Below are 26,814 nucleotides of genomic sequence, written 5' to 3'. Positions count from 1 at the left end.
TGTTCCAGGAGGTTATCACCAGCTTTCTCCTTTGGCATTAGCTCATTGGTGACCCATTTAAGGATTTTGCTATCCATCTCCATGCGAGCTATCCGACAAACATTGCATAAATAGATAAATAATCTGGGTCCATGTATCTGACAAACATTGCATAAATACCTAAATAAACCGCCGGGTAGTGACTGAGGACTGTAACTTCCTCTGGTGACCCTTGCATGGGGTCACCAGAGGAAGTTACTCTGCTTGCAGGCGTTTTATTTATTTATGTATCTCCCCACTCTCCCCTAGTGCTGACTCTGGTCGGATCCCGAGATCCAGCTATAGACGCCAGCGCTGGCTGTATTATTGAATGCACGCCCCTTTGCGCCCACAAGGTAAATTCACAAAACCCTGAATGCTATGAAAAGAGGCCGAGGGAAGCTGATTTATTCATCAATGGTACTGAGTTGTACTTTGTGTATTTAACGTTGTCAGTCACACGACAAACGGCGGCACAGTCCTGTATGAATTTTTCGGGGGCTTGGTGTCAATGAAAGGAAAGCCAAAGGGGCTTATAATGGGGCTGCATGTTTCAAATCCGCGTTTAGAAGAAATTGCGGTATAAAGTTAATCCCTCGTTACCATGAACACATAGTGAAAGGTGGCATACCACAAAAAGTGGCAGTAAGCCTCCCCCTACGCCCCCTGCTCAAAGAGAGAACGAACCTCATTCTTGATGACCAAGAAAGGACTGGTCGGATGTGTAACTAACACTTTGATTTTAAATTATACGTTTACGGGTGGATGGAATGCTATGTTAAAAAAAAATGCTGAAAATGCACCCGGTTGAACAAGGTCTTTAACACGCCCCGCCCCTATCTGCAGTTTAAAGAAGAGAAAGCGAAAGCTTTGCTTTGCAAAGGATATCACCATAGGGGCGTTGTGCAAGAACGCACGACCAGGTGTATGCACGTCTGTGTCCAGCGCCGCTAATGGATTGGTTGACCATATATTCAGCTCCACCCTTTAGACACTCCCAAGATGCCCTGGGACTGTGGTGGAGACCAACTTTCCTCTCCTAGATACAAGCGCCACACAGGTGCCCTGGTTACAGTAGCCGAAACAAGTGAGCGATTGGTTGCGAATTCTTTCCTAGAGAATCGGTAGCTGTCTTTGGGCAGAAGAGTTTTATTATTTTTTAGTTTATATTTAAAACTTGCACATAAATCCAATATATCAAATAATGTTATATATAGGTATATGTGTGCCATAATATTACTTTTACTATCAAATGTAAGTATGTAAATACATTCGTATAGCACATTTAACATTTAAAGATTACACACATGCTTAATCATTATCGATAATAAAGCCACTTACACTACAACAAATGCATCCGAGAAACACCAGTCTTTAAAGGTAACGTCCCAATAACGAAAAGGCACCAATGTTAGTGACACTTGATTCCCACAAAAAGAGTTTCAATCTGATACATTTACAGACATACGCCGATTTTTAACGCGCCTGTACACAAGTGTTTCTAGGCGCGAAATGTGCTGTCCTCTCTTTATCAGTTCCTATTTGCCATGTACTCCGCACCTCTTTATATATACCGGTTGGATGAGAGGACGTGCCAGCAAATAGGAGAGAGCGAGAGATGGGCTGAGATGAGTGTGCTGTGGGAGTAGTAGAACTGGATGGGTCGGCAGTGCAGGGGTAGAGGGCCCCACGTCACGTCGGGCCGCTAGCCAGCATTCACGCGCAGATGAATTAGTTCCTCGAAATAGACTTTAGTCGTCTCTTGGGACGGGCGCCCAACCTCTAGCAAATGTTCTGTGATAGAAGGTGGTTGGAGACTTCGCTCTGTCTCACAGCGGCATCTGCTGTCAGACGTGTATTGCAGAGTGTACGGAGCGTACGCTACCTACCCAACGGTAAATCACCTCTTTTTACAATACTCCGTTTTACTGGATTTTCCCGTAATATAAACTGATTTGTAAATGATCTTTAACACGTTTTATTGATGATGACGGAACACTTTCAATTTCTATCCTGGCATTCAATGGACACACGAACCCACACTGGGGTTTGCGGTCTGTGTCCAGTGTTACACGAGAGTGACAGTTTACAATGGAGTATGGACTTAAAGCAAGCGGCTGGGAGCTTTGTGTGTCCCTGATTTGGTTCAGTAAGCGTGACATCCAATGAAATAGAAGCCCATGCTTGAAACAATTCGTTCTAAGAGACTCCTTTAAGAGTGGCACTAAAAACATCCAATACGGAATAGGGTTACTCTCACTGTGGGGCCCTTTGTTTCTTTCTTTATTTGAATTTTTTAAGCGCTCACACAGCCTGCGGGCATCAAAGCGCTGTTACAGGAATTGTTTTTCAGTTGCATAATTGTTTTTTGTCTTAGTTGAGTGTTTATAGTGCGTTTAAATACCCAGAGGTTTCTAAGTGCGGACCCGGGGATTGAACCTGTGTTGCTTCATGTTGTCTTGCTTTGAATGCGAGACATTTGCCGCTGAGCTATCCTCCCGGGACAGCTCAGCTCTCTTACTGACTGACAGCTACTTACTGCTTGGAGACTAAATGATTGCAAATACCCAACTGAAGTGAAAATAGCAGTCTCATATGTTGGAGGGCGATCGCAGGGGACCCCCAGAATAATCTTCAATTGCGGTGGTCACTCATCTTGGGTGGTTGCTGGGGGCAACCAGATTTAGGGATGGAGCCAAAGGCACACGGCTGGACAGTGGATACACATTCTGAACTGGGAGCAGCCAGATCAGTGGGTGCCGCGGTACCGTGATCACATGGCATCAAACTGCAGGCCAGGTTAGCAGGGCCGTGATTGCACGGCATCAGCGGAGTCTGCCGCCATAGTGGCGCACGTGTCGGCTGAGGATCGTTTTATTGGACATATCCTTAAAGGGGACATCAGCTCACTCTTCCTTTATCATAACAAACAAAATAAGGACAGAATCAATGAACATTAAATAAATCGGCAGTCACAAACAGTATTACTGGCTGCACTCGGAAATCATGGGGTACAACAATAACTGCATACATGAATGCATACACAGACCACAATCAGACATTTATTTTCTCAGTTCGAGGGTGATGGTTGGCCACTCCGACACGCACTTATGTTGCATCCATTTTAAGCCATCTCGATAGGCGGGATCACAGATTTGCGAGCACAACACTATTCCTTTATTTTCTGGGGCATTTTGCAGTTGATTATAGGATCAGCCAACTTATCACGAGGGAACTTTTATTACACAAGGGATGTGGGAACGCCCGATCCATATCAACCAACACTGTGACCCTCTTTAAGCATGCACACCATTTGCGAGATTTCAGATTCACATGCTGGGGCCACTTTAAGCACATCAATGACGTGCGGTTTTACAGCATCAGATGTACATATCTACTGAGTCCTCCTTGAGTATTTAGGGTAATGCAGGAGGACAGCTTAACATCGCACAAATCATTGTCTGCGGAGAGCAGGGGCGTGACTGGCTCCTGACACAGGGTGGGGCATCATGGCCACAAGGATAGGCACAGTCATGGGGTGCAGAGACCACTCACTTTACAAAACCACATCAAAGAACCAACACAAAATATCAGCTCATAATACTCAGGGCCAGCCTTTTCCCGACTGCCCCATCCCCATGAAAAAAAATCCACACCAGTGATCTGTATGCAGCACTTATTAGCAGCATGACAAACAAGTCTGTGCATGCCAACTTATCCATGCCAAAATGTGTCGGGGGCTCACATCGGAACTCACCAATAAAAATACAAACATTGTCAAAAAAGGAGTGTACGCAGGCAAACATTTTATTTAGGCCCCAGACGCAGCTGGGACAGCTATATTCAAACAGATTGTGGAACAGAACTGCCTGAATAGGTTCTGTCAAAGAAACGGCCCTAAAGCGAAGACTTTCATAATAATCAAGCTAGTTACGTTAGTAACTTTTGCGACACGAAAATATCTCCCCACACCGAGTTGATTGGTGCTCACACATCAGACCCTTATAGAAAAACATACATTAAGTTCTGTAATTGGGTCCACAAACCGTCCCACACCTCCCACAATTAGAATATGTGACATCACTATCCAACCCCCATTTCCCACATCATAATGACAATTCATTGAAACATTTTGAGTTGACCTGCAGAACTTTATTCGTCTGCCCCGGTCATCTCATCTAAGTTCTTGTGAGAAGTGCTCCCTACCGCGACACTGCCAGAGCCTTGAACCATGGACATTCTGCTATACAAATGTTGCATATCAAGAACTCTTCGAGCTTCTTCCCAGGTAAAATGTGCTAAGGGGCAATTTGAAACCACTGTGGTTTTCTTAACTTCATCTAAAAATCATGCTAAGCAAATAATTTTGAATTATTAAATGGTTATGCCCTCCATGGCTGTTGGCGAGACCCATGGGTTTTAATCTCTGACCTCAAAAAATAATAACCATTTTTTTTTCTTCTTACCATACCAGCCTGGGTTCGTGGGACCTGCGATGTGTTATCCGCCACTGCGGCTTCATTGTATATTAATAAAAAGTGAATGTACGTTGGCTGCAAAGGCATGCCACAAGGCCTATTTACCGCCTTTTAGCCTACCTCAGGTTTGATTATACTTTGCGATGCCCCTACATTTCTATTATATGTACATTATTTCTATTTTGGGTTTGATTTATATAATGATTCAAAGGAGCCCCGTCCCCCTTTACAGTGCTACTCTTGCAATTGATACGTGTGCACCTTTTCACTGTGCAGAATTTTCATTTTTATTACATCTTTCAGGCAACAATAGTCTAGTCCTTGTTTTAACTTTGTATCCTGGGACTTGTAGTCATCGGTTTGTAATGGGGCCATCCAGGACTACAAGTTCCAGAATGGAAAGGGAAAACCCGGACTGGTTTACCGTCTCTTGAATGGAATGGATAATGTTGGCATGCATGCCATGGGATGTATGCCTTCCTATACTGTATTTTATATGTATATATAAAAAAAGAAAAACTGCACAATACACAAACTGCAAGCCAGACACATTGTAAGAAGATTCAATTCAACACTATAGCTAAGTCAATGCCTAGTCTGGGATACTGAATGGAAACCCTTATTGATATATATTTATGTCCAGTTTATGAGTTCTGGATGACTACCCCTATATAACACCCCTCTCTTAGAATCCCCCTGACCCCACTGAGCCAAGAAGTAGTTCTGTTTTGCAAGTTTAAAAGGTTTATTTGAGAAATAAGACAAAATATAGATACCACGCTTTTATAATAACTTAATAATCGATATCGCACTTATAAATATAATGTTAATCAACAATGGGTAATCTGACACTTGAAATACAGAGTTTCGGCGGGCACTACTGGGAATTTTTCTCTCATAATGTCGATATATTACTTGTTCTGTAATATTTATAAATATTTTTTTAAAGAAAATATTTTAACCTGGAGCTTCCAGTCCGAAAAAGATCCTGTGGCATACGGATCTTAATAGGCAATAAAGAAGAAAAGTAAGGTAATATTTCCTTACCAAAGACTAGAGCTCTCAGTTGACCCTTGGCAGGGTTGCAATATCCTATTGAGTATACAGTCCAGTATTCTATGTCGATTCCAAAATCTCAAACAATTGTAGTAAATTCTTCAGCAAGAAATGTTTTATTCACATTCCTTAATTAAGTATCACCAGTTAAATTTTCTTATAGTGAGGCAACTTTGAAAAGCATAAGTTTGTTTTATCAATAAGCACATATGCCAATGCATTTCGGTCTACGACCTTCGTCAGGGCCATGCTTTAGTGGATATACCAACAACTAATCTTTCATAAAACCATATAGCATTTCAACACAAAACATATAGTGATTAAAGGATAATTCAAAAACAGATAAAGCACGTACCCCCAAATGGATCCGTGCGATTGAAAAAGGGAAGGAAACAAAATGGAAGAAAACAAAACAAAAAGCATGTCAATATTGTTGAACAACTGTGCGTTTCCAGTGTACAACTATTCCCAAATTACGGCAGTCTATACCTGTTTTAAATTGGTTGTCCTCTCGTATCAGTATTTTCAATAGTTGTCTCCAACATTCCTGTTAATTAATGATAAGAGAGTCTAAGAACTTCTATCTATACATTTGTGTATACCTAATACCTCTATACTAAAGGATATCTTACCTTTATGCGTAGAGCTCCCACGTAGAACCGATCGCGTTGAAAGCGAAAGTGTAATGCGCGCGAACTCAGACGCTATAAAAGATCGCCATGGGCACGTGGGCGGGGCGACGCAGAGCAACGCGAACGATGCTGTACGTACGCCTCGAGTCCCACCCCTCTACATTGCTGCAGGTGGGCGGGATTGTTGCCACGGCGGTCTGTGTCATAGAACTTTGAAAAAAAGTAGATTGTTCTGTGCGTAAATCTTAATGTATATATAATCATTTCATTCTAATCTGACACTAGCACACTTCTTTATAACCAATGAGGAGTTAGTATAGGATGGATCAAGTAGCAAAAATACTTTTATGATTTCAAGGGAAAAGCAATGAGGAATAAAATGCAGTACAGAAATACTTGAGATGATTTTAGCAAAAGATAATATAATCACTTTTTCTCTGGCAATTCACCCCCCTCCCCTATGCAATGTAAGACATGGAAGTAGATGGAAAGAGGAGCACACAGTTCTCAGGAATGCAATCAAATACAATACGAAATTCAGTTCCCCCCCAGCAAGCTTAGAGAAAACCGGTATGCGTTTTAAAACACAGGCCCAAGTGCTTTGAATGTGGTGGCAATGAAGTGAGAAATATGCTGAAAATGCTTTTAATTCCCTTTAGGAGGTTCAGGGTGAGTGAGAGATACTTGGGATGAGTTCAGGCTCACTTTAGCAATGATTCAGAGATGGTGATTAAGAGGCAAACAAATTTTTAGCAAGGAAAGAAATGGCTCCTGATGGTTACATGTGGCTGGATTTTTAACCAAATCGCAAATCGTGGTAAAATTCACGAGTGCGTGAATCTTGATTACGGCAGAAGTATAAGGAGTAGCAAGTCGGTTCTAGGTGGAAAGCTGGGATTCTAGGCTTTCAGAGGAAAGTTACATTTCGTTCCTAGCCCAAACGGTTCCAAAGATACAGACAATTAAATAAAGGTAGTTTTTCGGATTTAAAATAAACTCAAAATGACAGGTGACAGCTTGCAGCTTCAGAATTGACAGGTGACAGTTGTGGAGCTTTACAAATGACAGATGACACGATTTCTAGGAGGCTGTTCTACTTAGGTTAAAATAGTTTGGATTAGATTATTTTAACTAAGAGATTGGTTCTGCACAGTTCTGCTAGGTACTCACAATATAAATTTGAAATAGGCCTCGCCACGGATCTGGTCAGGTTTTGGACTGGACTCCGGTTCTGGTCTCGGCACTTCACAGTGATCTGGGTCAGCTCTCTGGTTCTGCTCACAGCGGTCTGGGTCACTCTGGATCTCTGGTCTGGTCTGTCCGGATACAGCGGTCTCTGCACGGCTCCTGGATCTCTGCACTGGTCCTGGCAAAAGTTCTTGGCAAGGGATTCAAGCAGCTCGCCTGGCTGTGAGTAGCTTGCAATGATTTGAGGCCTGCTGCAGAGAACTCAGCTTGTGGTTTTAGGCCTCTGATTTAGGTTCTAAAGTATACGTTCTAGGTTCTGGAGTATGTAGTTGGAGTCAGTCTGGAACTGGTATCTTCTGGATGTTGTGTGGTCCGGCAAAACGCTCCGCAGCAACTCGATCTGAATGTCCTCTCTAGCTTCCAGTGGCTATTTTTATGTCTTTTGAAAGTGGGTGTGTGCGCAGCATCACTAAACCAGCCCCTCTCTCAACTGATCATTGGTCAAGCTTTTCTCTCTTCCTTGATAGGGGAAAGGAAATGTGAGTCATGGTGATGCTGTTTTATGGCCTGCAGAAAGGACGCTCCCCTGTCAAATTGCACACAATCTGTATTTGACCCAAATACATATTCCACAGATACACAGTTGTTTGTCATGGCATACACACATCATGCATTACTGACGGGAGGCAGTGTTCTGACCCTGGCGTTTCTAGGAGCTTGGGTAAAGAAATGGCAACTTTTTGTGCTTTTTAGTAGCTTTCCCCATATCGGATTTTTCTCGAAATTTATACAATTGTGTACAAGGCATGTGGGCATTTAGATAAGGAAGTGTCAGATTTTTAACATGCATACATTTAGAGTAACAGCCTCTTTTCCGCTCGTAAACCCCCAGACCATACCACCGGGTCCTAAAACCTCTTAAAATGTGGGCAGAAAAATCACAAGAATTATGGTATCATTTAGATAATTTTGACAAGTCCGCACCATGAGTTATACATCTTTCTTAAAATCATATTCTGGCCAACAGGGGTGTGTCTTCCCAGGTCACATGGTGGAGAAACCAGTCTATCCACTTTCTTTAAGCTCAGCCTGTCCTCAGAGGGGGCTGCCCCTCCCCGTTTCTGCCAAGAGGAAGCCACTTTACGACCCCCCCAATAAACCATCTGCCTGAGTCAAGGAAGGGCTTTGTTCAAAAGGAAGCCATTTACGACCCCACCAATAAAACATCTGCCTGGGCCCTTTGTTTAGTTTCCTGCAGTCCCCAGGTAATTCATTCAGAGAGTGTGTGACCTCCTTTTGGCAGGGGCAACAGAATGCAGCCAGGCCTGGGAACCTGCGGATCACAGCTGTTGATCCAGTATCAACTCCTGTTGGGGGTAGTTGTCAGGCAGAATTCAGTTTCATTAAGCCAGGTTTCAGCTAAATGTCACTTTTTGTTCCCAGTTTTCTACATTCAAGTCAAACTGACAATTTTTACATATACATTAAATAATTACTTCCTTCAAGTCATTTCAGAATATAGTTTTACATTGTATCCACCTCTTAGCAAGTCTTTCCTTGGTCTGGTTTTGTTTAATTTGTTCAGTTTTACACAAAAGTCTGGTGGTTTTAAAACGCCGGCTTTCTGATAGTGGTGAGTACTGGTAATGCAACCATTTTTGGGATTAAGAAAATGAATTCCCCACAAGAAGGTTGTATCTTTGGAGTGGTCTCGTGCCAACTGCGCAGTTCTCCTATTCTGGCGTGAATGTGGGCGGCGATAGCTCATCCCCACATCCACCCAGTCTATTGATTTAGTTTGTTCTGGGATAGAATAATGGGCGGCGACAGCTCATCCCCACATCTACCCAGTCTATTGATTCAAAATGGGTCAAAACCCATGACAAATCCCCCCGCCCAACTGCGCTTTGATTCAAGTCGAGGGGAAGTCGGGTGCAAAGGAGGTTTTGAGCCCTTGAACTGGTATGTCCCTATTATCTTCTTCCAATCCTGTAGGTGGCACAGTTCAGCATCTTTTCCTCCCTCCAGTCGATCAATCAGTTCTCCTTGCTGGTCCTGATGGGAGGATTGGGTGGTACCCTGGGCCCCTCGGGTCTCTGCTCCCGGTCTCTGGATCGTACTCCTTGGCCAGTCTCCAGGTTTTCTTTCTCCTAGGAAGACAAAGGAAGAGCGGCAATACCTATTCATGGACATTTCTCCCCCACCATTGATATAGTGGGGTGGCATATATATTTTAGAACTCAACAGATAGGAACATGCAAATTTTTTTAAATTAAGAGACAGAAACACATAAACTTGAGAAACATAGAATTTGATAGGCTATATGTAGGATATTTTAGGGTTGGAATTGAATTACTCTGGAGCGGTACCCTCTGGGATTGCAGAGGACTCCTCCAGTTGCTGCAAAGTGTGCCTGGGATGGCAACACTTCAACTGGTTTATGTGGACCCACTTGTCTTCCCCTTCCGCCAGACTGCCTTTGGGGATGCAGATCTTGTAGGCCACAGGGGAGATCTTGTCTATAAACTCAAAGGGTCCCTTCCATGTAGGCAAACATTTGCGCTGTCTTGCCTGGTTTCTTTGGAAGTTGTATAAATAGACCCGGTCACCCACCTTATATTCCTTTCGGGTAGTTTTTAAATCATAGTGGGTCTTCATGCTCTCGGCTGATCTTTCTAGATTCCGCTGAGCATAGGCAAAAGCATGCTGAAGGTGTTTCCTTAAATTCTCCACATACTCATGAGTTGTGGAGGCATTTATCAACGTTTGCTCTTGGGTTCTGTAGAGCAAATGCTGGGGAAGCACCATCTTGTGTCCAGTCATCATCTCAAATGGTGACATTTTGGTTGCAGATGAAGGGGTAGATCTGATGGCCATTAGGACCAGCGGTAATCGGATATCCCAACTTGCCCCAGAATCTGCCACAAACTTTTTTAAGATGCTCACAATGGTTCGGTTATATCTCTCTACTGCTCCAGAAGAGGCTGGCCGGTAAGCAATATGTAGCTTTCTTTTGACCCCCAGTATCTCTCACATCTTTGTCATTACTTCACTGGTGAAGTGGCTACCCCTGTCTGACTCAATCCTTTGAGGTAGACCAAAACGGGAAAAGATGTGGTTAATCATCAGGGCAGCTGCTGTTTCTGCCTTGCAGTTTGGGGCTGGGATACATTCCACCCACTTGGTAAACAAGCATGTAACGGTCAACATGTACTTGTTTCCTCTAGACGAGCGGATTACAGGGCCTACAAAGTCGATTTGCAAATCTGACCATGGCAGTGTCATTCCCCTCTTTTGGAGAGGCGCACGGTGTGTGAGGGATGATGGCTGAAATTGTGCACACACAAGATACCCCTTCAAGTATTGGTCGAGGTCCTGCCCCATGTGTGGCCAGTATGCAACCTCTCTTAAGATTTCCAGTGTTGTGTGAAACCCCCTATGACCGGTGGTGGCCGCATCATGGGCGTGACTTAACATCAGGCTTCGGAATGAGGTAGGAACCACCCACTGATTGTGGCCAGCTTTGGATTTCCTTACCAGCAAACCGTCTTGGATCCGGAACATTTTTGGGCATTTCATCAACACTCTTAGGTCCTCTTTCCCAATGTAATCGGTATCCGTCAGGGGAAAGTTCTCAGGGTCCTCAAGGTGTTGGTAAAACTTACCAATAATTGGATCCCCCTTCTGAGCTGTAATCAAATCAGCATCAGGGGTCTCCTTGCTCCATTGTGCAGTTGAAAGATCATTGTGATCATTTGTCTGGGACCTAGTGATAGCAGTGACCTGGATTTCCCCCAATAGGGACTCTATTTCTATTAGATCCCCTTGGATGGCCCCGGTTTTGGCCAGCTGATCAGCTAAGTCATTTCCAGTTTTGTCTGGTCCCTCTACTTTGGAATGACCCTTGATCTTTTTCCAGTAGATCATCATCCCATTCGATGTGACCAGATCATCAATGTTTTGAATTAACTTCCCATGTTTCAGGGGTTTGTTATTAGCGCATAACATGCCTCTGGTTTTCCAGTTGACCAGGTGCTCCACGAACCCGTTCCGTACATAATCCGAATCTGTGATTATGACCAGTTCGTGGAGTTGATGCTGGACAGCAGTGAGGATGGCCTGATGCACAGCCATCAATTCCGCCACCTGACTACTTCGGGGACCAATTTTGTATCCAGCGGAGGGTTCTGGAAACTCCTTCACCCATGCATTCCCTACGCCGGCCACCAGTTCTTTCTCCCTGTTGTTGTCAACATGGTACGAGCATCCATCTACATAGACAGTGGGCATTCCCTCACACTTGTCTTCTTCAAAGACTTTGAGTGGGGAATTAAGGTATAATTCCATGTTGTCCTTGGTTTTTAGACTTTCGTCCTCGAGACAGTTTTCTCTGGCACAATCATGCAAGTCAGCCAGGCCTTGCGCGAGGGGACTCTTCTTATTTTGGCCATATCTGACCTCCACAGGAAAGCCTTGCATTGACAGAATCCAGGAAGTAATTCGGGAAATTACTCACATTTCCGGCCCGGATTCTGTCACTTTGGAGATATTGCAGAGGCTGGTGTGGAATCTCCACTATGATGTGTTCCCCCTGGATAAACGGGCGTAAATTCTTCAATGCCCACACCGTTGCCAGGAGTGCCTTCTCACAATGGTTGAATTTTTCCTCCGCAGAGGATAAAGTTTTGCTCGCATAGGAGATTACTTTATTGACCTTGTCATGCTTTAGGTATAATACTGCCGTCAAGCACGTATTAGAGAACCCTGTCTCCAGGAAGAACTCCTTGTTTCTGACAGGGTAAGCTAGGCAAGGCGCTTGTGAGAGGCTTCTTTTGAGTTGTCTTACCGCCTCGGATTGTTCTGGACCCCATTCCCACTTGACCCCCCCTTCAAGAGATGAATCAGGGGTCTAGTGATCTCTGCGTAGCCTTCAATGAACTTTCTGCTGTAATTAGTCAGTCCAAGGAGGCTCCTTAGTTCCCGCAGAGTTGTGGGGTCTTTCAGTTTCTGGAGTGCTTCCACTTTCTTTTCTTGGGGACAGAGACCCTGAGGAGTAATCTCATGCCCCAAGAAATTAACACGGTTTCTACACCACTGTGCTTTCTGAAAGGAAAGTTTTGCTCCGGCGGCCCTCAACTGTGTCAGAATATAACGTATCTCTGCTATGTGTTCCTCCACAGATGAACTTTTGATGAGGACATCATCTACATAAGCCAGGTTACCCCTTGCACCCAGGTCGGGCATGGCCTTGTGTAGGAAAATGTTGAATTAATTGCCGGAGTTGAGGTATCCGAAGGGAGTCTGGGTCCATGTGTACTGCTGGCCCCCAAAGGTAAAAGCCAGTTTTTGTATTTGTCCTCCCTACTGACAGGCACGGTCCAGTATCCATTGGTCAGGTCTATTGCTGTGAATACCTGTGACCCCTGAATCTTGGCCAGACCTTGGTCAATGTAGGGCAGAGGCCATCGGGAAGTATGGACCCGTTTGTTGAGCTCCGTAAGGTCGGCGCAGAGACTCCACTGGCCGTTTGGCTTCAATATTCCCAGCACCGGATTATTGAAAGTGCTGTGGACTGGACGGATTATTCCCCGGGACTCTAGGTTCTTAATTATTTCAGTAAGGGACTCCATGGATGCGACAGGCAAGCGATATTGCTTCACAAACACTGGAGTCATTCCAGGGTCCGTGGGAATTGTTGTGGTGTGGATGTCGGTGCGACCAGTCATATGAGTCTACCGCAAAGAGATCTTGGAAATCCAAGAAAACTTGTTTCAACTTTTGCTTTTGTTCCAGAGTCACACAGGCATCAGCTAGGTTGACTCTCTCTTCCACCATCTGCCTGAAGCCTGGAAAGACTTCTGGTTTGGCTATCTCAGCGGCCTCCTCCAGCTGGGTGGAGAAGTCCCTGGTCAGAGTGCTGATTTGGACTGGAGGCCTCAGGTGGGAAAGGCAACCCTCATGGACCTGGAAAATCACCTCATCCCTCCTGAAGTCACAAGTCACATCTTCCTTACCATAGGGGCAGGAAGTGTACACCAGGAAGTTCCCCCCATGCCGGGTAAAAATCCTGTCTGGTGTTGTATTGGCATCACTGTCACTGTCAAAACAGTCCTTGGGGATTGGTCCTAACAGTTCATTTCCTAAATCAATGGAAAAATGTCGGTCATCAACCGCCATTCCAATAATGGTGCCTGCGGCTAGAGTAATACTCTGTAAGTCGCTGTTATCCACCTCTATTAGAATGGTGTCATGTTCTATGTTGACTAATGGAGTTGGGTTTACCCCCAACCCTTGCTGTTGGAGAGAAGCGTTTAGATGTATGTAAGCATCAGGGTTTTTCAAATGTTGTCCTCTTTTGACTTTCACTTCCAGGGAGAATTGTCAGGTCCTTTCTGGGATGGTGACTTCCTCTTTGATCTGAATTTCAACTGCATAAGGTAGCAATTGAGCTGACCTAAATGCTTTTTCTGGATCATCAAAGCCCATGGGATTATCCGCTAATCGGGACCAAGCTTTGAAGTGTATTAGGTCCAAACTAATGGCAAAGCGATTGAGAATGTCACTGCCTAAGTAAATGGCGGCAGTGACGTCTTGCACAACCCAACAATTATGGACTATGCTCTTGTTGCCAATGGAGATTTTGAGCATACACCTGCTTGGCAGGAGATGTTTGGAATTAGGTGCTTCCAGGTCCATTTCCCATTTGTCTATCAGTTTGAATGTGGGAATGGCTGGATCTTTTGGGAGTTGGCGGAACATGGCTTCGCTGATGAAGCTCTTACCGTTGTTCACACACACTCGAGCGAGAACCAAGTCCTTCCCATCATTTAACTGAACAGGGATGAACAACTGCTCTCCAATTTGCCGAATATCAGCCAGGCTCTGAACTAATTTCACATCTTTCTGGACTATAGGAGTGGGAGTGTCTGATTGTTGATTAGTAAAGAATTTCAGGGTGTTTCCTTCCAGTGTGGAATACCACCTTAAACTGGAAGGAAGGTTGATTTTCAGAAATAGAGAGGTCCCCCCATCACCAGTCTGTTGTCCTACTGCTATTACTGTCACGTCTGGAGTTTGGTTGTTCTGGAAGTGAAATTCTACTTGGTCAGATTTTTGTTCAACCATGTGGCAGGTGCCGTTTAAACTAACATGGTTGACACTCTGTTTTAATTTTATTGGTCGGCTAGTCTGCGTAAACAAGGTCCTCTGGACCCAATCTATTAGGGGTGACAACCTTCTCAGGAGGCCATTCCCTAGTAAACAAGGGGTGCCCTCTGGAGTCACTACTATGACCGGGTGTTTCACCTTGTGTCGCCCAATTTTGATGTCCAAATCCGCAGTCCCCTCGACAGGAATTTCCTTCCCGTCAAAGTTCTGCAGTTGTCCAGGAAGAGAGGTGAGAGGAATACAGTAATTCTCCCCCCTTCCTGCATTTAGTTCCTCAAAGGCCCTTTTGGACAGAAGGGTAGCTTGGGATCCAGTGTCCACCAGTGCCAAAATTGTACCCTGCCCCTGTACTTGTACCGGGGCATAGTATCTTCCCTCCTTCTCCTCAAGGGGGCACAGATAATGCACATTTTTGGACAACTGGTGGGCTAACTTTCTGGTTTTGGACATTGCTAGCAAAGAGATTTGGGCAGAATTCTGTGGAGAGCCTGGGGAATCTGAAAGAAAAAGTTGGCAACTGGAAATGGTTTCGGGTTCTGTGCCACCCCCCCCCTTTTTGGAGGCAGTCCTCAGGATGGGTTTGACCCACGGGATTTTGGTATTGTCGGTTCTGGGATGAGATGATGGGCGGCGGTAGCTCAGTCTCCACATCTCCCCAGTCTGAATTGGCATCCCTTGGGACCCATTTTTCCTTGGGAGGAGTTCCCCCATCTCTATAGGAGAAGATCCTTTCCCCAGGATCCTCTGAGGATCCCTCTCCCTCAAATTGGAAGACCTGTACCTCCTCCACAAAGTGGGTCTGTTTGGGTCCTTTGTTTCTCCTACCCCCCCTCTGCTCCTTGGGAGGCAGGCTTTCAGGGGCAGGAGATTTTGTTTCCGGTTCCTGGTTTTCCAGGGGCTGTTTACAAGTTTGGAAGGAAGCTTCCTCCAAGGCTTTACACCCTCCTTCCCCTTGTGCCTCCTCCCTGGGAGCCGGTGGGTTATCGGGGTGCTGCCCCCGTCATTGTTCTGGTGCACCAGGTCCAGAGTTTGGGGCATTCTGCGGTGGCATGCTCATCTGAGGGTTCTGTTGAGCCCTCGGTATGTGACCCAGATCTCGTGCCATATTTTGGACCTGGCGCTCAAGTTGTGAAACCCGCTCAGGCTGATACAGGGCTCTATTTTCTCCCCTGGGCTGATCCCGGGAAGGGTAGCTATCCCTTCTCTGGTAGTACCCCTGGTTGGGAAGATTTTGGTACCCCTCCACCCTTGGCCTCCCCTCTCCCGGATTAGGTTGTCTGGGCTCAGGAAATTGGGGAAAGAAGGATGGATGATTTTGGGGCTGGAAATTGGGTGGATACCTGGGGAAAAAGTTCTGCCCAGGATTTGGAGAATTTCTGCCCTCCTGTGGGAAGTTGGGAGGGAAGTTCCCTGGGTAAGGTGCTTGGCTGGACCCCCCCCTTGGGCTGGAGGAGTCCACACATAACCCAGGATGGGTCGGTTTCCCTTGTAGCGGGGACTGACATAATCAGGGGAGTGAGTGACCCCATTTGTGGGACTACCTCCTTGGCTCCCTGTCTGTGACTGGCCCGAGGGCCTTCTGGGCTTGGCATTATTAGGTGCAGGTAGGTTTATAGGCCCCCCTATCTCCAAATCCAAAACGGGGGTGACCTTTACCTCTGCCACCTTGGCAGCAGCAGGGGTGCTGTTGGTTTTGGGTTTTTTCGGCGTGTTATTTTTATTTTCGATAGGCTTCTGCACCTCATAGATCTGGGTAGCCTGTTCAATGACCCAGTCTAAAGATCTTTTCTCATGAAAATCTCTCACTAGCTGGGTCATGATGTATTTGGGCAGAGCATGGAAAAACATATTGATGAACTCTCTGCTGTCCGTGCGCACCCTTCTGGTGGTCTGTGCAAAAGCACGCTTTAATTCTTGGACAAATTCTTGTGGGGCCTGATCCTCCCCACATTGTAAATTGTAGGCTGCCTTGCAAGCCTCTTGGGGATTTCTATGAACAGAAAAATGTTTCAAGATGGCTGCCCTGTAGGTGGACCATCTTGAATGGTTTTGGTCCTCCAGCCCCGCAAAGAAACTGGAGTATTCTGGTGAGAAGGTCCACTTTACATATTGAATACAGCTTTGGCTGTACTTCAAATGGAAAGTCTCCATCATTTGCTCGTAAAGCTCCAAGTGTTCCCAAACAGAATACTTGGCGTTCTTGTGATAAGGCGTGATGACACTCCTTATTGCCTTTATTTGTTTCAATGGGTCCTTAAGCAAGGCCCTTTTTGCCTTGTTTGCCTTTTTGGTTCGGGTCACCCTGGTCCATTCATCCTCTGACTCCGAAGTACTGCTCCCAGAGGTGCCCGTCTGATCTTCCAGGTTTTCCCGGATTCTGCGAGCCTGGGAATGGCTGGCAGAATGTGGGGACCTGGTCTCCTGTTTCCTGTACCGCTCAGAGGAGTCTTCAGATCCCTCCTTGCTGCCAAGATTTGCTGGGTATCCCCCCCACTGATCTAACTGGGCAGAGGTTTTCGGGATGCCCTTAGCGGGCCTACTCTCCTGGGGTTTCCCACTAAATTGCACTGTGCTTTGGTGCCCATACCCGGATGCCCGCCCCTCCATTCCTGGGTGGTACTGGCCTATGAGCCCCATACTTTTAGCTGGATAGTAATCTGCCATCCCTGTGGCCCCGTGCTCATGTGTGCCAGGCAGCATGGGGGTGGCAGAGTCCAGGGACTGGTAGAGGTGAAGGCCTCTGGCACTAGGGCTCCTGAGGTTATGCTCAGGAGTTTCTCTTTCCCAGCCAACCTCATCTCTATCCGCCCCTGCTTCCTGTTGCAATGCAAGAGCCTGCGCTTTCAGTTCCTCAGTTAAGGCCTTACTAGACTCTATCAGTCTCTCCTGCATCGCTACCTGTTGCTGGAGCCTATTGTGCAGACAGAGAGCCTCATTCTCTCTCTGTGACTCCTGATTGGTCCTGGAGCACTGGGCCAGTCTTTGCTGCAGGAGGCTGACCTCCTGAGCTGTGTCCCTATTGGCCTGCTCCTTTCTTGCCAGAGCATCCTCCACCCTCCTGGTGTGCTCTAACAAGTTCTGGTGTTCGTTTTGGAGGTCACCCAGTCCCTGGAGGGCCAGGTGATTTTCTTCCATTTTCCTTTTTAAGTGGCAGACTTCCTGGCCTAAGGTATCCCTTTCCTGACCAAGAGCCTGTATTTGTGACGCCAGGTCGTCCCTCTGCCTTTGAAAGGCACCAGCTTTCTGGCGTTCTTCATCAAACTCTGCCTGGGTATCCAGGTCTTTCAGAATCAATGTATTGCTCTCCTCTTTTTCTGTCTAGTTGGATTTACAGGGTGGCTACCTGCTCTGTGCATGCCCTGTTGAAATTGATCTGTTGCTCCAGCTTTTTCTGGCACTGCAGTAGGGAGTCCAAACTGTCTTGGTGCTCCTTCTGCAAAGCCAGAAATCTGGTATCCTGGTCAGCCTTTTCCTGTTGCAGGATATCCATATCCTTCTTTATTTTAATGATGTACTGTCTACTCTCATTTTCAGACTCCTGGCTTCTGTGCAGCCTCTGCTCAGAAGAGTCCAGATCAGATTGGGCCTTCTGTAATGCCAGCAGTTGCCTACTCGCCAGATCTTGGCCTTCAGCACATTTGTCCTGCATGGCCCCCATATGTAAATATAAATATGCCGCTACCCTGGCAATCTTGTTGTGTTCATCTTTGGCCTTAGGGGCCATATATAGTTCACTCAGGGCCACATGTAGGGGACCCTGATCTCCCCATATATCTGACCCTGTTTCAGTGACCTGTTGCGCGATTGCCTGCAACCAGACCGTTTGGTCCTGATGAGTCCACTCACCTCTCACAAATAGCTTATGTAAGAAGTGCTCTCTGGCTATTTTGATGTCTACCAGTGTCGTCATTCTGGAATTTGAGTTCCTTCCTGACTTACAGAAGTTTGTATTTTATTTTTGCAAAACAGACCTTTCCCTTAGAACGTCCTTTTGAGGAGTGCTTTACAGCATAACACAGCGTGGTGATCCGACCGGATGTATGTATCTTGTCAGTTAGCACAATGTATTAATCTGCACAAGTGATAGACCTAATCGCGGACGAGCCCCCAATTTGTGAGAAGATTCAATTCAACACTACAGCTAAGTCAATGCCTAGTCTGGGATACTGAATGGAAACCCTTATTGATATATCTTTATGTCCAGTTCATGAGTTTTGGATGACTACCCCTATATAACACCCCTCTCTTAGAATCCCCCTGACCCCACTGAGCCAAGAAGTAGTTCTGTTTTGCAAGTTTAAAAGGTTTATTTGAGAAATAAGACAAAATATGGATACCACGCTTTTATAATAAATTAATAATCGATATCGCCCTTATAAATATAATGTTAATCAACAATGGGTAATCTGACACTAGCACACTTCTTTATAATCAATGAGGAGTTAGTATAGGATGGATCAAGTAGCAAAAATACTTTTATGATTTCAAGGGAAAAGCAATGAGGAATAAAATGCAGTACAGAAATACTTGAGATGATTTTAGCAAAAGATAATATAATCACTTTTTCTCTGGCAATTCACCCCCGTCCCCTACGCAATGTAAGACATGGAAGTAGATGGAAGAGGAAAGAGGAGCACACAGTTCTCAGGAATGCAATCAAATACAATACGAAATTCAGTTCCCCCCAGCAAGCTTAGAGAAAACCGGTATGAGTTTTAAAACACAGGCCCAAGTGCTTTGAATGTGGTGGCAATGAAGTGAGAAATATGCTGAAAATGCTTTTAATTCCCTTTAGGAGGTTCAGGGTGAGTGAGAGATACTTGGGATGAGTTCAGGCTCACTTTAGCAATGATTCAGAGATGGTGATTAAGAGGCAAACAATTTTTAGCAAGGAAAGAAATGGCTGCTGATGGTTACACGTGGCTGGATTTTTAACCAAATCGCAAATCGCGGTAAAATTTGCGAGTCCGTGAATCGTGATTGCGGCAAAAGTATAAGGAGTAGCAAGTCGGTTTTCGTTGGAAAGCTGAGATTCAAAGCTTTCAGAGGAAAGTTAAATTTCGTTCCTAGCCCAAACGGTTCAAGAGATACGGACGATTAAATAAAGGTCGTTTTTCGGATTTAAAGTAAACTCAAAATGACAGGTGACAGCTTGCAGCTTCAGAATTGACAGGTGACAGTTGTGCAGCTTTACAAATGACAGATGACACAATTTCTAGGAGGCTGTTCTACTTAGGTTAAAATAGTTTGGATTAGATTATTTTAACTAAGAGATTGGTTCTGCACAGTTCTGCTAGGTACTCACAATATAAATTTGAAATAGGCCTCGCCACAGATCTGGTCAGGTTTTGGACTGGACCCCGGTTCTGGTCTCGGCACTTTACAGTGATCTGGGTCAGCTCTCTGGTTCTGCTCACAGCGGTCTGGGTCACTCTGGATCTCTGGTCTGGTCTGTCCAGATACAGCGGTCTCTGCACAGCTCCTGAACCTCTGCACTGGTCCTGGCAAAAGTTCTTGGCAAGGGATTCAAGCAGCTCGCCCGGCTGTGAGTAGCTTGCAATGATTTGAGGCCTGCTGCAGAGAACTCAGCTTGTGGTTTTAGGCCTCTGATTTAGGTTCTAAAGTATAAGTTCTAGGTTCTGGAGTATGTAGCTGGTGTCAGTCTGGAACTGGTATCTTCTGGATGTTGTGTGGTCAGGCAAAACACTCGGCAGCAACTGGATTTGAATGCCCTCTCTAGCTTCCAGTGGCTCTTTTTAAGTCTTTTGAAAGTGGGTGTGTGCGCAGCATCACTAAGCCAGCCCCTCTCCCAACTGATCATTGGTCAAGCTTTTCTCTCTTCCTTGATAGGGGAAAGGAAATGTGAGTCATGGTGATGCTGTTTTATGGCATGCAGAAAGGACACTCCCCTGTCAAATTGCACACAATCTATATTTGACCCAAATACTTATTCCACAGATACACAGTTGTTTTTAATGGCATACACACATCATGCATTACTGATGAGAGGCACTGTTCCGACCCTGGCGTTTCTAGGAGCTTGGGTAAAGAAATGGCAACTTTTGTGCTTTTTAGTAGCTTTCCCCATATCAGATTTTTCTCCAAATTTATAAAATTGTGTGCAAGGCATGTGTGCATTTAGATAAGGAAGTGTCAAATTTTTAACATGCATACATTTAGAGTAACCGCCTCTTTTCAGCTCGTAAACCCCCAGATCATACCACCGGGTCCTAAAACCTCTTAAAATGTGGGCAGAAAAATCACAAGAATTATGGTATCATTTAGATAATTTTGACAAGTCCGCACCATGAGTTATACATCTTTCTTAAAATCATATTCTGGCCAACAGGGGTGTGTCTTCCCAGGTCACATGGTGGAGAAACCAGTCTATCCACTTTCTTTAAGCTCAGCCTGTCCTCAGAGGGGGCTGCCCCTCCCCGTTTCTGCCAAGAGGAAGCCACTTTACGACCCCCCCAATAAACCATCTGCCTGAGTCAAGGAAGGGCTTTGTTCAAAAGGAAGCCATTTACGACCCCCCAATAAACCATCTGCCTGGGCCCTTTGTTTAGTTTCCTGCAGTCCCCAGGTAATTCAATCATAGAGTGTGTGACCTCCTTTTGGCAGGGGCAACAGAATGCAGCCAGGCCTGGGAACCTGCGGATCACAGCTGTTGATCCAGTATCAACTCCTGTCGGGGTAGTTGTCAGGCAGAATTCAGTTTCATTAAGCCAGGTTTCAGCTAAATGTCACTTTTTGTTCCCAGTTTTCTACATTCAAGTCAAACTGACAATTTTTACATATACATTAAATAATTACTTCCTTCAAGTCATTTCAGAATATAGTTTTACATTGTATTCACCTCTTAGCAAGTCTTTCCTTGGTCTGGTTTTGTTTCATTTGTTCAGTTTTACACAAAAGTCTGGTGGTTTTAAAACGCTGGCTTTCTGATAGTGGTGGGTACTGGTAATGCAACCATTTTTGGGATTAAGAAAATGAATTCCCCACAAGCGGGTTGTATCTTTGGAGTGGTCTTGTGCCAACTGCGCAGTTCTCCTATTCTGGCGTGAATGTGGGTGGCGATAGCTCATCCCCACATCCACCCAGTCTATTGATTTAGTTTGTTCTGGGATAGAATAATGGGCGGTGACAGCTCATCCCCACATCTACCTATTCTATTGATTCAACACGGGTCAAAACCCATGACAACATTTTATTAAAACAGGAACAAATCTGCAAACTTGTTTACCAAGTTTGCATGGAATAACTATGATCTATTTTTATAAAAAATGCATTTTGTCCAGGCGCTGAAAGAAAACATGTTTATATATACCTACAGCAAAGTGTTTGCAAGTGGATTCCCGTTTATGGATGTTAACATATTTGTGATATGTGTTTCATGAGCAAAGTGCACATGTTTTATATTGCGCAACTTTTTTTTTGATGGTGAATAAAAAGGATGCGCATTTGTTTTCTACAATATGGACAGTTTACCTGATTGTTAAATAATGTGTATGTAAGAAACCTAACCCAGTAGAAGAAAAATGAGAAAACCCACCATTGATATAGTTATCCTTTGTTGGCTCATCCTTTTCACCTGAAAGCAGAGTGCCATACATTTCCAGTTGACTATTTCCAATTGGCTTCTACTGAATCCAGTTGCTCATAGATGAGTGTCTATACATCTCCTGAATAACTATCGAGAACGGTCCTGGGTGGTTTTTCTTTAATCAGGTGAATTCCAGTATTAAAACCAATGCTACAACTGGATTTGCACGGGTGATATAGCTCAGTGGCAAGACGCTCCCAAGAGATGCCAAGCAACACAGGTTCGAGTCCCTGGTCTGTGCTTAGAAACCTCTTCGGTATTAAGCGCCTTATAAAAAAAAAACAATTATAATCTGGTAGACACCATTTCCTATATGATAATCTGAAGTTTCAGAAGCATGAGATCTTCGTAGCTGCCATGGAGCCACTTGCGATATTCCCCCAGTAACACTGGGGTGTTCAGGCATTCTATGACCGCAGTACCATTCTCACTCAATTCTATCAATCATGTGGACTGCACTCACCTCGACGTTGGGAGTGGCCCCAGTGCAGAGCAGAGCATGGTGGAGTGCTTTGGTATACGGGAGATGGCCCATTAGCAGCTCAATGCCAAAACAAAACCAATCCTCCAATTACGCTGTCAAAATGCTGGAATGTCCACAAAAGAAACCGAATATCTAAGTAATTCTTTTCCTTTTAACATTTTAATACTTTAAAGTCCATTTCATTGGCGTCTTTGATTTTTGTGGAACAGTTCATTATAGTCACACCATCAACATGCTGCACTCAGGTGTTTTATTGACAACACACATTGGCAAAGGCAATGGTTCTTTGCATTTATAGGCACCAGGGTGCAGGGAGGGGAGTGCAAAGTTTCAAAGGAGGTTGCAATAAGGGGTGCAGGTGTGCAAGGGAAGGAGAAGAGTAATAGAGCAAGGGAGGAGGACGCCATTGAAAGAGTGTGCCTTTGATGATGAGCACCAGGAAATATGAGTGAGAAAGGGGGATAGTGTAAGAACTAGATGTGTGGCAGGCTGTTCCCTGCTGCTGGTGGTGTGCTTTTGTTCGAAGCTCCAGCTGCCGATGTTTTGGAAAAAAAGGTGTTAAAGTCCCCCAGCGGAGCGGACATGGGGCAGGCCATTCCCTGCTGTTCGCTTAGACTGTAGCAGTGATTTTCTTGGTGGCCAGTTGGCAGTTCCCAGCCATGAAAAAGTTGAAGTGGGACTCTAATCAATGCCCCAATGTGAATGCACGCGAACATCGCTGCTGGCCTGGAAAAATCTTGCTCTGCTAAGTGCAGTTTGCCGGTCGATGACAGAGGAAAAGCCTGTTGTGCAATACTTACTTGCTCTTGCTGACCTATTAAAGAAAGTTCTTGCACGAAACAACAGTGAAAGGCAGCAAAGTGCAGTCTGCAGCCCCGTCTGACTGGCTGTGCCTGTGTTTGCCTGCGTGCTTGTTGTAACAAAGTGACTTCCTTAAGGTGCAGGTAAGTTCCAATAAGCTTTATTACATCTTCTTGAGTTACATCCGTTAGCCTAGCATGGAACAGTTACAAGGAACAAGACACTGGCTCCCATCAACCAGGCAGGGGCTCTCCAACTGCCTGGGCTTAGAACCTTCGCCACAAAGATTCTCTCACCCACACCATAACATTCTGCATTACATCACATACTTATGCATACACTTTCAAGTACATCACAACACATCTCCCTTTCTTCCAGCAATCATCACATACACACAAACATATCACAACATACACACAATCTCACTGTATGCCTATTTTAGAGAGAAGCACAACTCTGTATAACTAACAATGGGAGGCGTCCCCCCTTCTTCTTGAACTTTGAATCCGCCATGCGGAAGGCATCCCCCCTTTCTACTCTTGCTGACCTTTTGTGCAGCACTATTACAACATGGCGAAATGCAACACACAACCGATATCAACCCATGTTGGTGCTAACTTGCATGACTACTCACTTTGTATGGATTCACTCCCACTTATAATATGGAAGGCATGACCCCCCATCTACCCGGATGGGAAACGTCCAATTCCCATCCACTTATACCACGGAAGGCATGACTCCCTTAATTACCTTCAGTGGGACACAAACAATCCCAACCACTAACAATGACAGGAGGCATTACCCCCCCCTTAATTACCTTGGTGGGAAACACACGATTCGCACAAAAACACACACCGCGGAAGGCATGATCCTCCTACCTGGTGGGAAACACACAATTCCCATCCACTTATGCTACGAAAGGCATGCCCCTCCTACCTGGCGGGATACACGATTCCGATCCACACACACTGCGGAAGGCATGACCCTCCTACCTGGTGGGAAACACACAATTCCCGTCCACTCACACTGTGGAAGGCATGATCCCCCTATTTATGCTTGTGGGAACCACACTACTCCCAACCAATAACCATGACGGAAGGCATGACCCCCTTATCTCTACTTGGGTTGACATTTCCACACATCAACCACTCTAAGCATTTCCTCCACTCGCCATGCCAGTACTAGAACACAGAAATACCTAACATTTAACACATACATCCATGTTACATGTTCTTTACCCCACATGACAATTAACATTTTCTTTTTCTTTAAAACAAATTGCTAAGTGTCCATGGTTGTGCTCAACCTCTACAGCTGCAAAGCCTCAAAAACAAATGTTATTTCTAACACAAAAGCATCAATTTTATCACACATAAATAAGTGCATAGAGCCTCAAAGTCCTTGGATGATTGTCACTACCCTACAATTCCTCAAAAGGTTATTCACTAGCACAAACATACACACTGCAACTTTCTCCTGCACTTACCAATGTATCATTACAAGATCACAAATACCCATTGACCTCACAACCTTCTCTTTCCTCCACACACACAACGAAAACATCAAATTCCTTTTGATTCAACATTTGCTTAAAACGCCACTGTGTAACAGTGAAAATAATCTTTCCAACGGATGGCTTTTAAAAGAAAACAAAAGCTGCTCAGGCTTGGGTGTAGGACATGGGAGGGACAGGGGGGACAAATCCCCCCCCACAATTTTAAGTGAGGAGGATACAATTGCATTTATCCCCCAGAATTGGTGTCTCTTTGCAGCGTGTAAAATACGGTCTGCAGCCTGTGCATTGATGTCAGCTTGCAAACTTCAGACTGTCTAAGCGGGTAAAACAAGAACTCTGCTGCTCGCTTATGCATCCCCCTTCGCGCAGGCGCATTTAGAGCGTGCCCAGGGAACATACTGCATGTGCACCTGTGAGTGCACAGTGCACTGCTGTGCAGTCTCAGCTTCCAGAATGAAAGAGAAGCCAGGCAGCGACACATGCTCCTGATAGTGACTGACTGACAGCGTGTGTATCGAGGTGGGAGAGAGACATATTGAGACTCTGACTGCTGCGACTCGACGGAGAGCCCTCAGCTTAGGTACCGTAATAAAGGTAAGTCAAAATGGCCCCCTCGGCCCTCTCCCAGGGCAAGTGCAGGCCAGCATGGGTTGGGGAAGATTTATTAGAGTGAACGTCATAGTTTCTAAATGCGCAGCGTGTTGCAAACAGATCAGGGTAGGAATCATGGCCTCTTAATCTGTTTCATGAATTGAGAAAGTCAGTGAGGGGCGACCCCTCGTTTTATTTCATGAATCAATCATTATAAGAGGAAAAGACAGTGGCCGAGGGGAGGTGTGTGCATTACCTTTAGTTGTAAATCACTTTAGGCCCATTGGAGGCAGATGTGTTCCCGCGACCACTACATGCTGAAAGCCACCTCTGTCTTTTTCAAACAGCTCCTACAGTGTTTTGTGCAACATTCACCAACACTTTCTAAAGTCCATATAAGAATTCAAGTTGTTTTACCATCATAGCCGTCCAGACTTAACTTATTGTTCTTGGTAACATAAGGGGATCTGTGCAAGTCACATTTGGATGGGTGGCTACTCCAGCCGTGGCATATTTGGTAGCTGAGACAGCCACTCAAGTCCTGTGGCTGCAGGGACTGCTCCAAGGAGTGCAGCAGACAGAGCCTGCCCCCCTCATGGCGCATTTGGCTGGTTTGGTTTCCCCTTAGCTGTCGCCCCAGTGAAGGGAGCCCGAGAGCAGGTGTTTTCGGGACAGACATAAAAGATCTATTGATCATGTGGTCCACAGGTTTGAATGCGAGTGGGATGGAACTGGTGCTTTAATCTTCTGAGGTTGCCCAAATAAATGCCATTGTGTTATCTTATAATAATCCATGCTTTTTAAACACCCTGAAACTATTGTGTCGTTAAAATAAATTGCAAATATGACTATAACATTGAAAGTAAATGTAGTTGTAAGAGCTGGAGTTCGGTGTCGCTGGTAATGGAAGTCTAGAAGATGTGTTAGCACCGACTCATCTGGTCTCAATATATATCCACTTATCAGTGACTCTATCCCTTCGTGCTGCCTGGCTAATGCAGATTTGATACCCCTGCTCTATGTGTCCTCTCTCCGAAGCTGATTGAACCTCACCCTCGCCAACCTGTACACCCCCAGTCCCCTTCATGTGCCTTGCCGCCTGAGTTGCTGAACATTGCTAGTAAGCAGTTTCATGGCAGTGCCCACAGCCAGTCCTGGTATTTTAGATGACATGTTAGAATTTGTAGCTTCACATTTACTACTAAAAACGTGGACCTCCAAGTCCCAGCACACAGTGTTCACAAGCAGGGCTGGCAAGCTGTTGTGAGTGGCATGGG

General features: G+C 45.3%; 1 protein-coding gene across 2 annotated transcripts in view; it reads left to right on the top strand.

Annotated features, from left to right (window-relative positions):
• The first annotated feature begins 838 nt into the window (after window positions 1-838).
• Window positions 839-26,814, top strand: part of LOC138451524 (uncharacterized) — an 852,161-nt gene continuing 826,185 nt past the window's right edge. The window contains exon 1 of one of the 2 annotated variants that reach the window (XM_069604916.1): window positions 839-1,105. The gene's annotated coding sequence lies outside the window, so the exon portion shown is untranslated. Of the gene's footprint in view, window positions 1,106-1,817; window positions 1,914-26,814 lie in introns of those variants that run through there. The other variant, XM_069604915.1, reaches the window with a different exon arrangement.

The sequence above is a fragment of the Ambystoma mexicanum genome, chromosome 1p (assembly GCF_040938575.1).
Source record: "Ambystoma mexicanum isolate Mex_15411 chromosome 1p, UKY_AmexF1_1, whole genome shotgun sequence".
Taxonomy (NCBI): domain Eukaryota; kingdom Metazoa; phylum Chordata; class Amphibia; order Caudata; family Ambystomatidae; genus Ambystoma; species Ambystoma mexicanum.
Note: the sequence above shows the minus strand (reverse complement) of the source record. Positions and strands in the feature narration are given on the sequence as shown.